Genomic DNA, 12810 nt, shown 5'->3' with positions numbered 1-12810 from the left:
GCAATAGGCCCGCCAGACCCCCCGAGGGAGGGCCTAAAATGGGGCTAGCATAAATGAGTGAGGTACCACTCAAAATTAATGCCAAATGAACAAGTTGTGTTCATACAATACTAAATGGATAACAACAGACTAATTGTCTGCTGCACCGCAAGTACCAGACACCCTTAAGTTAGACTAGAGACCCCCCTTTCTCCAACTAGCCCAGCTTAGATGTTGTAGATACCACCAGCAACCAATGTTATATGATTTAGCACATTGTAAGCAATACCAAATGACCTATTACAGACTATCTGTACACTGCCTTGGCCCTGGCAGACCCCTCTAAAGTTCGACTAGAGACCTCATTTACCCCAAGTATAGCCTACCTTAGATAGTGTAGATACCACCAGCAGCAAAAAAAAACCCCACAAAACAACATGTTTAATCGAACTAACACAAAAAAATTGAAAATATATCCCATCAATGACGATAAAATGACCATTACCATTCTAAAGGTAAAATAGTTTAAGAGTTTCACTTAAAACTTATAGAAGCCAAATAATAAAAACTTTTCAATGCATGATATGGTTGGAATCTACCTAAAACATATTTTACTCACTAAACGCTGTAGTTTTACAGAAATAACTTTAATTTAGTCAGTAAAATATGTTTTAGGTAGATTCCAACCATATCATACGTTGAAAAGTTTTTATTATTTGGCTTATATAAGTTTTAAGTGAAACTCTTAAACTATTTTTTAATGGTAATGGTCATTTTATCGTCATTGATGGGATATATTTTCAATTGTTTTGTGTTAGTTCGATTAAAGTTAAACTTTATTCAATTAAACACATTAAAATTTGTTTTATGTACCCAAAAATCCGTACCTACAATGTCATGTTATTTTTAATTTTAAAAAAACTTAAAACGTCGTCGGCATTGATTTTTAAAGTTAGACGATTTGAAAATTGCCCTGTGTTAAAGAATAGGCTTGTTTTGCCAATTTGTTGAGATTTTGTACAAAAACGTTCATAACGTTTGACCTAGTTATCCAATGATATTGGCTGTTCCACCATGCAAAAGCTAATCAATCAAGCTTTCTAATGACCTAAAGTAAAATGTGATTGGTTCAGATACTTCGTCGGCACAGTCCCTTTTTTGAAGCAGTGTTTTGGTTTGTCAGTGACCGGCTAGTGTTTCGTTAAATTCTATTATTACCCTCTGTATCAGCCTCCGCCTCTAGTCTAACTTTAGGGTGTCTGGCACTTGCGGTGCAGCAGACAATTAGTATGTTGTTATCCATTTCGTATTGTATGAACACAACTTGTTGATTTGGCATTAATTTTGAGTGGTACCTCACTCATCTATGCTAGCCCCATTTTAGGCCTTCCCTCGGGGGGTCTGGCGGGCCTATTGCAGCAGACAAAAAGTCTGTCGTTTGTGATACTGGTATAAGGATGCCAATGGGCATCCCATGGTGGTAAAATTAGGTGGTATCTCTCTCATCTAACCGGTGCCGATTTTTTAGCACCTTTCGGGGTCCCCCCGGTCTAGACGCAGCAGGGGGTACCCGGCAGACTCCCATTTTCATTGACTTCAAGTGACCCCCAACACACTTAAATAGTCAGATATTGGTACCTAGCTCATCTAACCAAATGTCTCTGGGCTGCCGGTCTATAATAGAAACCAAATATTTGCGCCACATTTGTTAAATGACACCTTTAGGTGGCCGGAAATGGTACACTCGCACGTAAAATTCACGCCGGAAATGACACTCTAATATCTATCAGCAGTATTTATCCCACCTATTTTTTCCGCCAGTAAAACACACGCGACTAAGGATAAATTTTTTTTGCGTTCAGTTCCCGACTAATACAAATTAATTACTAGGCCTATTAATTAATAATTTAAAAAAGTTAGACAAAAATGTGAAGCTGCTGCTATAAATATATTGAGCAAAACTTTGAATTGTATTATTTTGAAATAAATGCTGAATAAGTCAGTAAAACTGTGTTGCTTAAAAAACACTCTAGAAAAGAAAATATGATCGAAATTTGCAGAAAGAAGCAATTAAACACCGTTATTTCAAAGTTCGCAACGTCCGTAATTACTACGGAAACTCGGCCCAATTTTACGGACGTGGAAAACGGAAAAAAAATCCTAATCCGCTGACCGCCGTTAAATTGTGCGCGGTTAATTTTACGCTGCAGTCAATCAATTTGGATCAAGTCAGTATGGCTTAATTTGATAATTCAAATTTTGCTGAATTTTGTTTTTAATAATGAATTAATTTGCTAAAACATCCAATGTTAATAAACTTTTTTAAAGAGAAATTAATGTATTTCTTGAGTTCTTTTAGATTTATTATTATTCATTTTCTGTTTCAACATCATCATCTATTTTTCTAGTGGATATTGAATAAATATAATAGTGTATGTATGTATAATATGTATAGTGTATCACATCATCACCATGGTAATATTCAACCTCATCAGCATTAACTGGTAAAATTTGTAGTCTCAGATGTGAATGAACATTGAACACAAAGGCAAATAATAAACGCAAAGGCAATATTTTGAAAATCTTTGAAATCTTATATTTGTAAGCATTTGATATAATATGAGACATAATATGTATCATTCTGGTTATAAAATATAATATATAGTTATAAAATCCAATGGTTTTGCAGTAATATTGATAAGTAGTTGATTCTGTATAATATTGCACTTGATTAGTGTTTGTAGCATAACAATGCAGAGAGGAACCTGTGGCGTGAAGTATTGTGAACAATTCTGTCTTCATCATTTGCCGCAAGTTCACTGACATTGCTGGCGTCATTGGCACTGACTTCATTGGCACTGGCGTCATTGGCACTGGCGTCATTGGCACTGGCATCATTGGCACTGGCATCTGTGCTGTCGATATCTTCACCGGTAGTATCCTGGATTTCCTCTGTCAGTATTTTGTGGCAACTGATATTACGAATGCCTCGTCTAATTCTGCGGAAAAGCCGCCTGAAAATTCCTGCTCGTGGTAAATCTGTAGAATTCTGGTTAGCAGGGACATCACCAGCCAAATTGTCTGTAAGGAATAAATGCAATGTTTGTTTTTAATAATATAGTACTATTTGTATTGCTAATTAAAAAAACATAATAAAATGCATGTTTATTTTTAGTCGCGTGGACGCGACTCTATAGTTCACTATGTCGGTCGGTCGGTCTGTCGGTCTGTCTGTCTGTCGGTCTGTAGCACGTGACTTAATGGATGTTGGCCTTGTTATGTAATAAAATAAATCACCTTCGCTTGGCTTGCAGGTTGAAACGTCGTTTTCGAAAGTCTTACTATCCTTTTCATCTGCCCTGTCCATGGCGATGACATAACTGCTGTAGCGAATAATTTCAGCGACATACTGTCTGACTGCATTGATGTCAATCTCAACATCAGGGATGGGGTCATCAATTTCAACATCAAGGATGGTGTTGTAAATCTTGCCATCGGTGAGAGTGTCATCAATCTTGGCATCAGAGGCAGTTTCGTCAATCTTGGCGTTTGAGACGGTTAAGGTAATCTTGGCATCGGAGAGGGTGTCAACAATCTCGACATCAGACACAGTGTTTTCAATCTTGCCGTTGGACAATGTGTCGTCAATATTAATGTCAGAGATGGTGTTGTCAATCAAGGTGTTGGTTACATCGACAGTCTTCATGCTGGTTGAGATAATGCCGGAGATGTACTCATCCACGACATTTTTGTCAATTTCTCCAATGTAATCCTTCACTTTTGTAGTGACTGCGACGGCATCTGGGGTACTATCGTCAAGGAACATGTTATTGTCGAAGACTTCAATGGCTGCAGCTGCTGCCTTGGTGTTGACATCCCGGTCACTGACCTTTTTTATGCTTTCTACATCTTGCACATGATTCTTAATATCTTCAGAACCACTGATGCATTGAGGTTCATCAAAAATGTCATTCAAGTCTGTAAAATGCAAACATAGTGTGACATTTTGTACATTATTACATCCATGTAAGGTTTTTAAAAAACTTGTCAAAATAAGAGAAATAATTAGATTGATTGTAATAAGTACCTGAAAGTGCATCATAAAATATCTCATTCTCATCGTCGCTCCAATCCAATCCACTGTTGTCCTGCATAAAGTTCTGGGTCATATTCTTCACAGATGCACTTCTTGTTTTGGTGTTGCCAAGGAGTTTCGCCCAGCCGATTATTTTGGGTGGCTTTTTCAACTTGTCCTCTTTTACAATATTGTCATCACCTTGGATTGAATGCGCCATCTTTTTTACACTTTTCTTCGCTGGTTTTGGTGCAACTGGTGGCTTAATATGATGAAACTTGTCCTCTTTTACAATATTGTCATCATCTTGGATTGAATGCGCCATCTTTTTTACACTAGATTGATTGTAATAAGTACCTGAAAGTGCATCATAAAATATCTCTTCATCGCTCTCATCACCAGCAAGTGATGGTTTTGTCTTATTCGGCATATCTTCAACCTTTTTATCAACAAAACTATCTGCCATATTTCGAGTTGATTTTCGTGTAACTGGGATGTCTTCAACATGAGAAGCCTGTAAAATTAAACGATGAATATGGGTATAATTAAAGCAGCTTACAGTACTAAAAAATGTCCATGTTCTTCTTAGAAAAGAATCGTTAGGGCCTAATTGTTTACCACGCAACAATGTAATTACATATATACTATGTAAAATTAGTTGTAAAATGTATATAAAATTCATAAAACAGTCAAATGAGGCATTAAAAAATAAACTTTAGGATATGGCCACCAGTTGAGAAAAATCATGATGATTGTGAGAGATTCACTAAATCCTGTGAATAACAGACAAAAAAATAAATGGCATTATTGTATGACCGTACAGTACCTGTCTATTTACCTGCATTAAGTTCTGTGTCATATTTTTCACAGATGCACCTCTTGTTTTGGTGTTGCCAAGGAGTTTCGCCCAGCCGATTATTTTGGGTGGCTTTTTTAACTTGTCCTCTTTTACAATATTGCCATCACCTTGGATTGAATGCGCCATCTCTTTTACATTTTTCTTTGCTGGTTTTGGTGCAACTGGTGGCTTAATCTGGTGAAACTTGTCCTGGTTTACAATATTGTCATCACCTTGGATTGAATGCTCCATCTTTTTTACGCTTTTCTTTGCTGGTTTTGGTGCAAATGGTGGCTTAATCTGATGAAACTTGTCCTCTTTTACACTATTGCCATCACCTTGGATTGAATAAGCCATCATTCTTACACTTTTCTTTGATGGTTTTGGTGCAACTGGTGGCTTAATCTGATGCAACTTGTCCCCTTTTACAATATTGCCATCATGGATTGAATAAGCCATCATTTTTACACTTTTCTTCGCTGGTTTTGGTGCAACTGGTGGCTTAATCCTGTGCTGAGGACGTTCAACATTTGGCTTGACTGCCAAATCATTGATGCTGGTCTTTGTAGCATCGTTTCCTTGTGCCTTTGTCTTCCCACTGAAACTCGATATTGGTTTTAGTCCTTGGATGACAGGCCCGAACGTTTCGTTGACAATTATGTCTGCAAACATTTAAAAAGGATAAGTACACTGTAAAGCTACCTAGGCAATTTATCTTCTGGCCACACACAATTAATATAGGTCTATCCTAATGATGGGTGAATATTTTCACAGTGAAGAAATTTATCGTGTCCAAAAAACAAAAAAAAATGTCATTCATTTCAACTATTATTTCTATTTATATAAAAAGTTTCTAAATGATTTCTCCACTCACCACGGTTCGTTGGAACCTTTTCCATTGTTTGTACGCAATAACTTAATTAAATTGATAATAATTACGAAGATAATTCGGAATTTATCGCTCAGTATTTCATACACAGTTGATATATCAAGCTGTAGATGATTTGTGTTGTTAAGTTGCTATAGCTAGCTGTTGTGATAGATACCTAGCGCGCAATTATGCTACCATGCGACGCGATGAACGCGTTGCGCGGTAAGCTAACAGGAGCGGTCGCAGGACTATTTTAAGGGTGTTGCCCAAGAGTTCAGGGCCATAATAGAAACACAAATATTTGCGCCACATCTGTTAAATGACACCTTTAGGTGGCCGGAAATGGTACACTCGCACGTAAAATTCACGCCGGAAATGACACTCTAATATCTATCAGCAGTATTTATCCCATCTATTTTTTCCGCCAGTAAAACACACGCGACTAAGGTAATACTTTTTTTGCGTTCAGTTCCCGACTAATACAAATTAATTACTAGGCCTATTAATTAATAATTTAAAAAAGTTAGACAAAAATGTGAAGCTGTTGCTATAAATATATTGAGCAAAACTTTGAATTGTATTATTTTGAAATAAAATGCTGAATAAGTCAGTAAAAGTGTGTTGCTTAAAACACACTCCAGAAAAGAAAATATGATCGAAATTTGCAGAAAGAAGCAATTAAACACCGTTATTTCAAAGTTCGCAACGTCCGTAATTACTACGGAAACTCGGCCCAATTTTACGGACGTGGAAAACGGAAAAAAAATCCGCTGACCGCCGTTAAATTGTGCGCGGTTAATTTTACGCTGCAGTCAATCAATTTGCATAATAGACTCTTCCAACCCTGGACTTCTATAACGTTAATGGTTAATATATATGATGAAATGGGATCTAAATTTTAATTTAGTGGCAGAAAAAAACATTTAGTATGAAATTAAGGGTGTTGCCCGGACAACTGGTGCAACACCCCTGCGTCCACCCCTGACTTCTACGCGAGCGTTCAGTGGCTTTTAAAAATGGAAACCGAGAGCGAATAATATCACTTATATCAGAAATTAGGAAAGCGATTCAGGATGCTAAGTAAAATATAAAAGGAAACTAGAGGAGTCGTTTGCCACTGGAAACCCCAAAAGCAGCGTGGCAGTGCATGAGTGTCATGACTGGAACTAAAAGCAAAAATAAAGTGAACTTACTTCGTCAAACCGAAGCGGACGTTTTTGTAAATGAACTAAATGAACGCTTTGCACGTTTCGAGAAAAATTCTCCACCGACATGTATTCCAGTGATACCGGAAGAATTAGGTGAAAGAATTATGATACAGTCACATGTAATGAAACAGTTCAGTAAAGTAAAAGTGAACAAAGCTAGTGGCCCTGATAAGATCAGTGGTAACATTCTGAAATCATGTGCTTGTGAACTTGCCGAACCTTTTACCAATTTGTTTCAATTATCCCTCGATAACCATTATGTTCCAAAAAAATTGGAAGCTGCAAATATAACCCCTGTACCCAAATTAACAATGCAAAGGTCCTAACTGATTATCGTCCGGTAGCCCTCACATCATTAGTGATCAAATGTCTGGAAAAGATAGTTTCTAAAATAATTATGTCTCCCCTTATTCTAAATGAGATTGATCCACTCTAATCTATCGAAGACTCTCACTTATACATATGTTGTCGCAACACACAAATAGTTTTTAAGGATGTGTACTTAGCCCGTTGCTTTATATCCTGTATACAAATGGCTGTAAGTCCAGTACAAATAATGTTCACTACGTGAAATATGCAGATGATACTGCCATTGTTGGCTTGTTAAAGGATAGAAATTCTGAAATATTTAATTGCGAAGAAGTAAATGCTTTCTCTGAATAGTGTATGGACAATAGCCTAATTTTGAATGAAAAGAAACTAGAGAGATGATATTTGATTTCAGGAAGAATTGTCTACAGTGCCTATTGAACCACTCAATATAAATGGCTCTGTTATTGAAATTGTAAATAATTACAAATATCTAGGTATTACCATTGACAATGAATTAAATTGGGCTGAACAATGTAAAAATACTATATGGAAAGGAAATATGCGACTGTTCTTTCTTAGGAAACTTAATAAATTTGAAGTGGACAAGTCAATATTAAATTTGTTGTACTCATCAGTCATGGTTGGAAGTGTCATCGCTTTCTGCTGTGTTGTATGGTATGGAAAAGAGAGAAGAAGATAAAACTTCTATCCAACGCATCTTGAAGAAATGTGGACTAATCACAGAAATGAATTATTCGCTGAGGAAATATATGTCATAAATGTATTAAATCGAAAACCACTAATATTCAGAAACACCCGTTATAATTGTAATTATCATAAAATGCGCTCCGAGAGAAATGATCTGTATAGATCTATCAAATGTAGAACCGAGAGATATAAAAGATCCTTTGTTCCTTATCTCGATCAGGTTGTATAACGCTGAATAATCTAAATTGAATCAATTAAGCATAGTAGCCTAAAGTCAGCATTTTTATTTTATTTTTTTTAGCCAGTTTTTATTGCATATTTTAACCAATTATTGGAACCAGTATATAATGTTTATAGTATTTTTGATGTTCTTATATGTTGCTTTTAAAATGTTGTATCCCTGTAGTATTCATGTCTGTTTTTAATATATTTATTGTTTTAAATAATATAAATATTGTATATAGTAATAATTTTATTAATATACATTTTAACATTTTGAAAATGTACTCATATTATTTCCATTTTAATTGGCAAAATAAAATTGTATCTTAAATCTATATATAAAGGTAACATTCGGTAAATCACGCGTAACTTCTGGAATTTTTACACGATGGTATATAAAGTTGGTACATACTGTCGATACTGATTTTTAACACCTAATGAAAATCATCAATGTTGAAGACAGGCCGATTTTCTTTAAAAAATACTATTTTGATAGATTTAATACACGTTTATACAAATGAGATTCAAGATTCAAGATTTTATTTATTGTCACATAATATTACATACATGGAATTTGTTTCCTGAGCTAAGAAACATAGATACAATACAATTTAAAACACAATATAAAAACGTAACACCTTAACTATTTATCTTGAAAAATGTACATTATATAGATGACAAGCTGCTAAGCATATGGGAAAAACAGTCTCTAAAACGGTTGGTTTTAACTGGCATTCTATCAGATCTATTAAAACTTACAATACTATTTAGTGGATGAGTCACATCTTTAATTATCCATTCTAATTTATTAAGAGTCGTTTTATTAAAAAGATTACCTATACTTTCAATTTCTACGCCAATTATTTTACATGCTGCTTTAGTTGATGTTTGATGTTTTTCTTGGGTGTAATTAAATTTGAATACCAGGCAATACAACAGAACGTCATAACAGATTTGATCACACTTTGGTGTAAACAACATGCCAACATTAAATTTCTTAAGCTTCCTAAGAAAAAGGCGTTGACTAGCTTTAGAATAGACACTTTGGGTATGCTTGTTCCAACTAAATTGATCGTCTATAGTTACACCCAAGTATTTGTGTTCTGTTGTTCTAGATACGCATTCATTGTTAACAATTAGTGGTTCTATATCTTTGTTGTTTCTCCTAAAGTCAAAAGTCATTTCTTTAGTTTTCTTAGCATTTATAATAAGTTGATTGTCAGAGCACAATTTAATAACAGTCATGCGCGACCTCATTTCTGTACGCATTTTTATCATCATTAATTATAAGCCCTGTTACACAGCAAACTAAACTATATTACAGGAACTATCAAAACACCTCAAATTACACGTATATATAGAAAAAAGGAGTGGTGACAAGACACATCCTTGTGGAGTACCGGTATTTGAAAATATCCAACATGAAACATTATTTGTAATCTTAACCCTTTGTGTTCGATTACTAATAAAATCGCTAAATCCAAAAAGATATAAAAGGATGTACATTTAGATTCCTTAGCTTATCTACTAACATATATGGTTGAATTGTGTTGAATGCTGAACTAAAGTCTAAAAAAAAAGTTCTGGCATAGGATTTAGCTTTGTCTAAATGAGCCAAAACAGGATGATGTAAGAAAGAAATCAGAGCGTCGTCAACAGCTCTTTTAGCACAGTAGGCAAATTGATATGGATCAAACATCTGTGTCTGCCTAATTAAAATATTCTTAATTATTTTCTTTCATGTAATAGTAACTGATGTCAAAGCTATTGGTCTATAATCATTTAGAGATTTTGGTTTAGATGTCTTATTTAGAGGCGAAATAATAGCTGCTTTCCAAAAACTAGGGACACAAAAACTATTTAATGACCATTCAAACAGATTAAGCCGCCTTAAGACCTATGGTGATCGAGCTTTCGCAGTTGCAGCTCCTAAACTGTGGAACAATCTTCCTGATCCTATTAAAAATGCGTCCTCCATCATAGTTTTCAAAACACCCTTAAAAACCCATCTTTTTTCTTTGTAATTTCTTTCTGTTTTTTCTCTCAGCGCTTTGGGACAATCTTTTGATTGTATAAAAGCGCTATATAAATCGAACAACATTACACTACATTACATTACATGTGCAAAAACTGGAGCTAATCATGACAAAACATTTTCAGAACTTTCACGATATCAAATCTGGTCCTGAGGCCTTATTAGGTTTTAATACATTTAAATAGTTGTTCTACTTCTGCTTTAGACACCTCCAATTGAACTGTATCCTTATTTATGTCGTTAGTAAGTAACAAATTTATAGCTTTATAATTATAATTTTATAATTTACTTTATAATTCATCACTAAAGTCAGTAGTATCAGATCGATTCAAAAAGTGTTGTTTACAAATGTCAATGGTTCTACATCGTCTGGTATCATGACATCATTTTTTTAATTTCCAATTAACCTCTTCAAACCATCCCATGCGCATTTCGGATTACCACTCTTAAATTTATTTATAATTTTTTTACCAAATTTGCGTTTGTCTCGCTTAACCAATTTATCTATTTTGCGCTGAATCTTCCTCTTCTCGTCTCCATCATTCTGCTTAATTGCTAGTTGTTTGAGTTTCAACAAATACTTGATATCTGTGCTACAGAATTTGGGTATATTTTTATTTCCTTTTCCTCATTTGTTATAGACTCATAATATGTGATATACGGTAACTACTACGGTGGCTTACTTCTAGCGTTGAGTTCTCAGTGAAGATATCCCAATCTGTCGTTTCCAGACAACATTTACGTCAGACCAAACTTTCACTTTTCTAATTACAGGCTTCTTTATGTATTGATTTGCGATGAATGTAACATTTTAATCTCAAGTCCCCCAGCATAATTATTTGGTTTACACAGGTCGGTAAATGCAGGGGCCCTTGGGGGTTAAACTTAAAACCTTTATATAGTATTGCAATAACAATACTGGTAAATACGTATTAATCATTTTGGTCGCCATTTGAATGGCAAATTTACTGTAGATATATATAAACACATATACAAATAAACTTTATTACTGTGAGTGTGGATACTGTTAGATATATAAACACATAATATACAAATACATTTTATTACTCATAGTTGCTTCTCAAAGTTTGTATTAATTAATAATTACAAAAAATATAAACGTTGTAGTGGTGTACCGTTACATGTACTTTACTATTTCAATCGACTATGATAATGACAGTTTAAACAAAGTATTAAATCGCAAATGTTTTACTGTATTTAGTGGTATAATTATTATATATAGGCCGCGCCTATAAAACACGAACAAAATATTTCGTTACTGAGTGGATAAAGAATATATTTAAAAATGGTTCCTCTTTGTACCCATCCTTTCCCCCATCTCTCAACCCAATGTTACATACAAAACACAAATTGGGTTTGTTTATAATAAACAAAAAATATTTCTTACAAAAAAGCCGTTCGACCTTTTGACTAACAATTGTAATCATTGTTCTTTCGTCAGATATAATGGTTTATTATATCAATTATTTTTGTTTAACAATCAGTAGTAAACTTTTTGTGTAAATATAAGTCTGGCCTACTGTACAGAACAAAACTACAGATGTAGGCCTACATATTCCAAGGGTAGGAGCATGGACGTATCTAATTTATAGGTCCATGGTAGGATCTAGGAGCATAATTACTCCATTTGATCCGGCCCACATACTAGTATATAGGCCTACTACCTAGCTAGGGATAACGATGCAACATTAAAGTTAATATTTTGATTTTTATATTTTGTATCAATATTAAAATAAAGAAAGAATTATGAAAATCTGACTTGTAGTTTTCGAAATATTAGGGTCCAAAACATCGCCGAAAATAATCGTTTTTAGCCACGAACGAAGTCATATACTGTATATGGCTCTGAACGAAGTAAATAAATTGCGCCCTCAGTAGGCAAGTGTATGAACTTTAAAAATTACGGTTTTCACGCTGCTGCTCTAGCCCGCTACGTCACAAGAGATAAATCATTCAGATATAAAGCATAGCAGCAGTTATAGTACTAGACACTGACATTTTTGCGAAAAATGAGTCTCGACTATAATTTATAGGTACCACCTGTTGAATCCAAAAAACGTCTGGGAAAAAGTCTAACGACAAATACCAAAGCATTTCTGGTATTTATGAGTCCCATGATATTACTATAATTCGCTGTCAGATAATCATTGAATTATTATCAAAAACATTGAAGTTTTTGTTTGTAATAGAATACTTGAAGTATCTAGGCGTGATGAAGTGACCCCCAGACTTGACCTTAGCAATAACAATAAGCGAGCAGCGTTTTTTGTAAGAAATATTCTTGTTAGTAATATGTTTTGTATATCAACATTGTAAAATTCAATCAAATATGATATTACATGTTTATTAAATAAAAAAGAGTGTTTATTCAGGGAGGTATTTTTATACCTCCCTGGTTTATTTAACCTAATATTCAAAGAATGTCAATACACTATTTTCCCGTGTGTTTGGATGCAGTCCTCAGTACATCGTGACTTAACTTTGTGTTGATTCGCGGCAAGTCAACCAATCAAAGGGCGAGAATCCAAAATCGTTCAACCG

General features: G+C 34.6%; 1 protein-coding gene across 1 annotated transcript in view; it reads right to left on the bottom strand.

Annotated features, from left to right (window-relative positions):
* LOC144853835 (uncharacterized) overlaps window positions 1-12810 on the bottom strand; it is a 74938-nt gene that overhangs the window by 9043 nt on the left and 53085 nt on the right. The gene's annotated exons all lie outside the window — the stretch shown is intronic.

This window comes from Antedon bifida, chromosome 10 (assembly GCF_963402885.1).
Source record: "Antedon bifida chromosome 10, ecAntBifi1.1, whole genome shotgun sequence".
Taxonomy (NCBI): Eukaryota; Metazoa; Echinodermata; class Crinoidea; order Comatulida; family Antedonidae; genus Antedon; species Antedon bifida.
The sequence above is the reverse complement of the archived record's forward strand: the minus strand, read 5'-3'. Positions and strand labels throughout refer to the sequence as shown.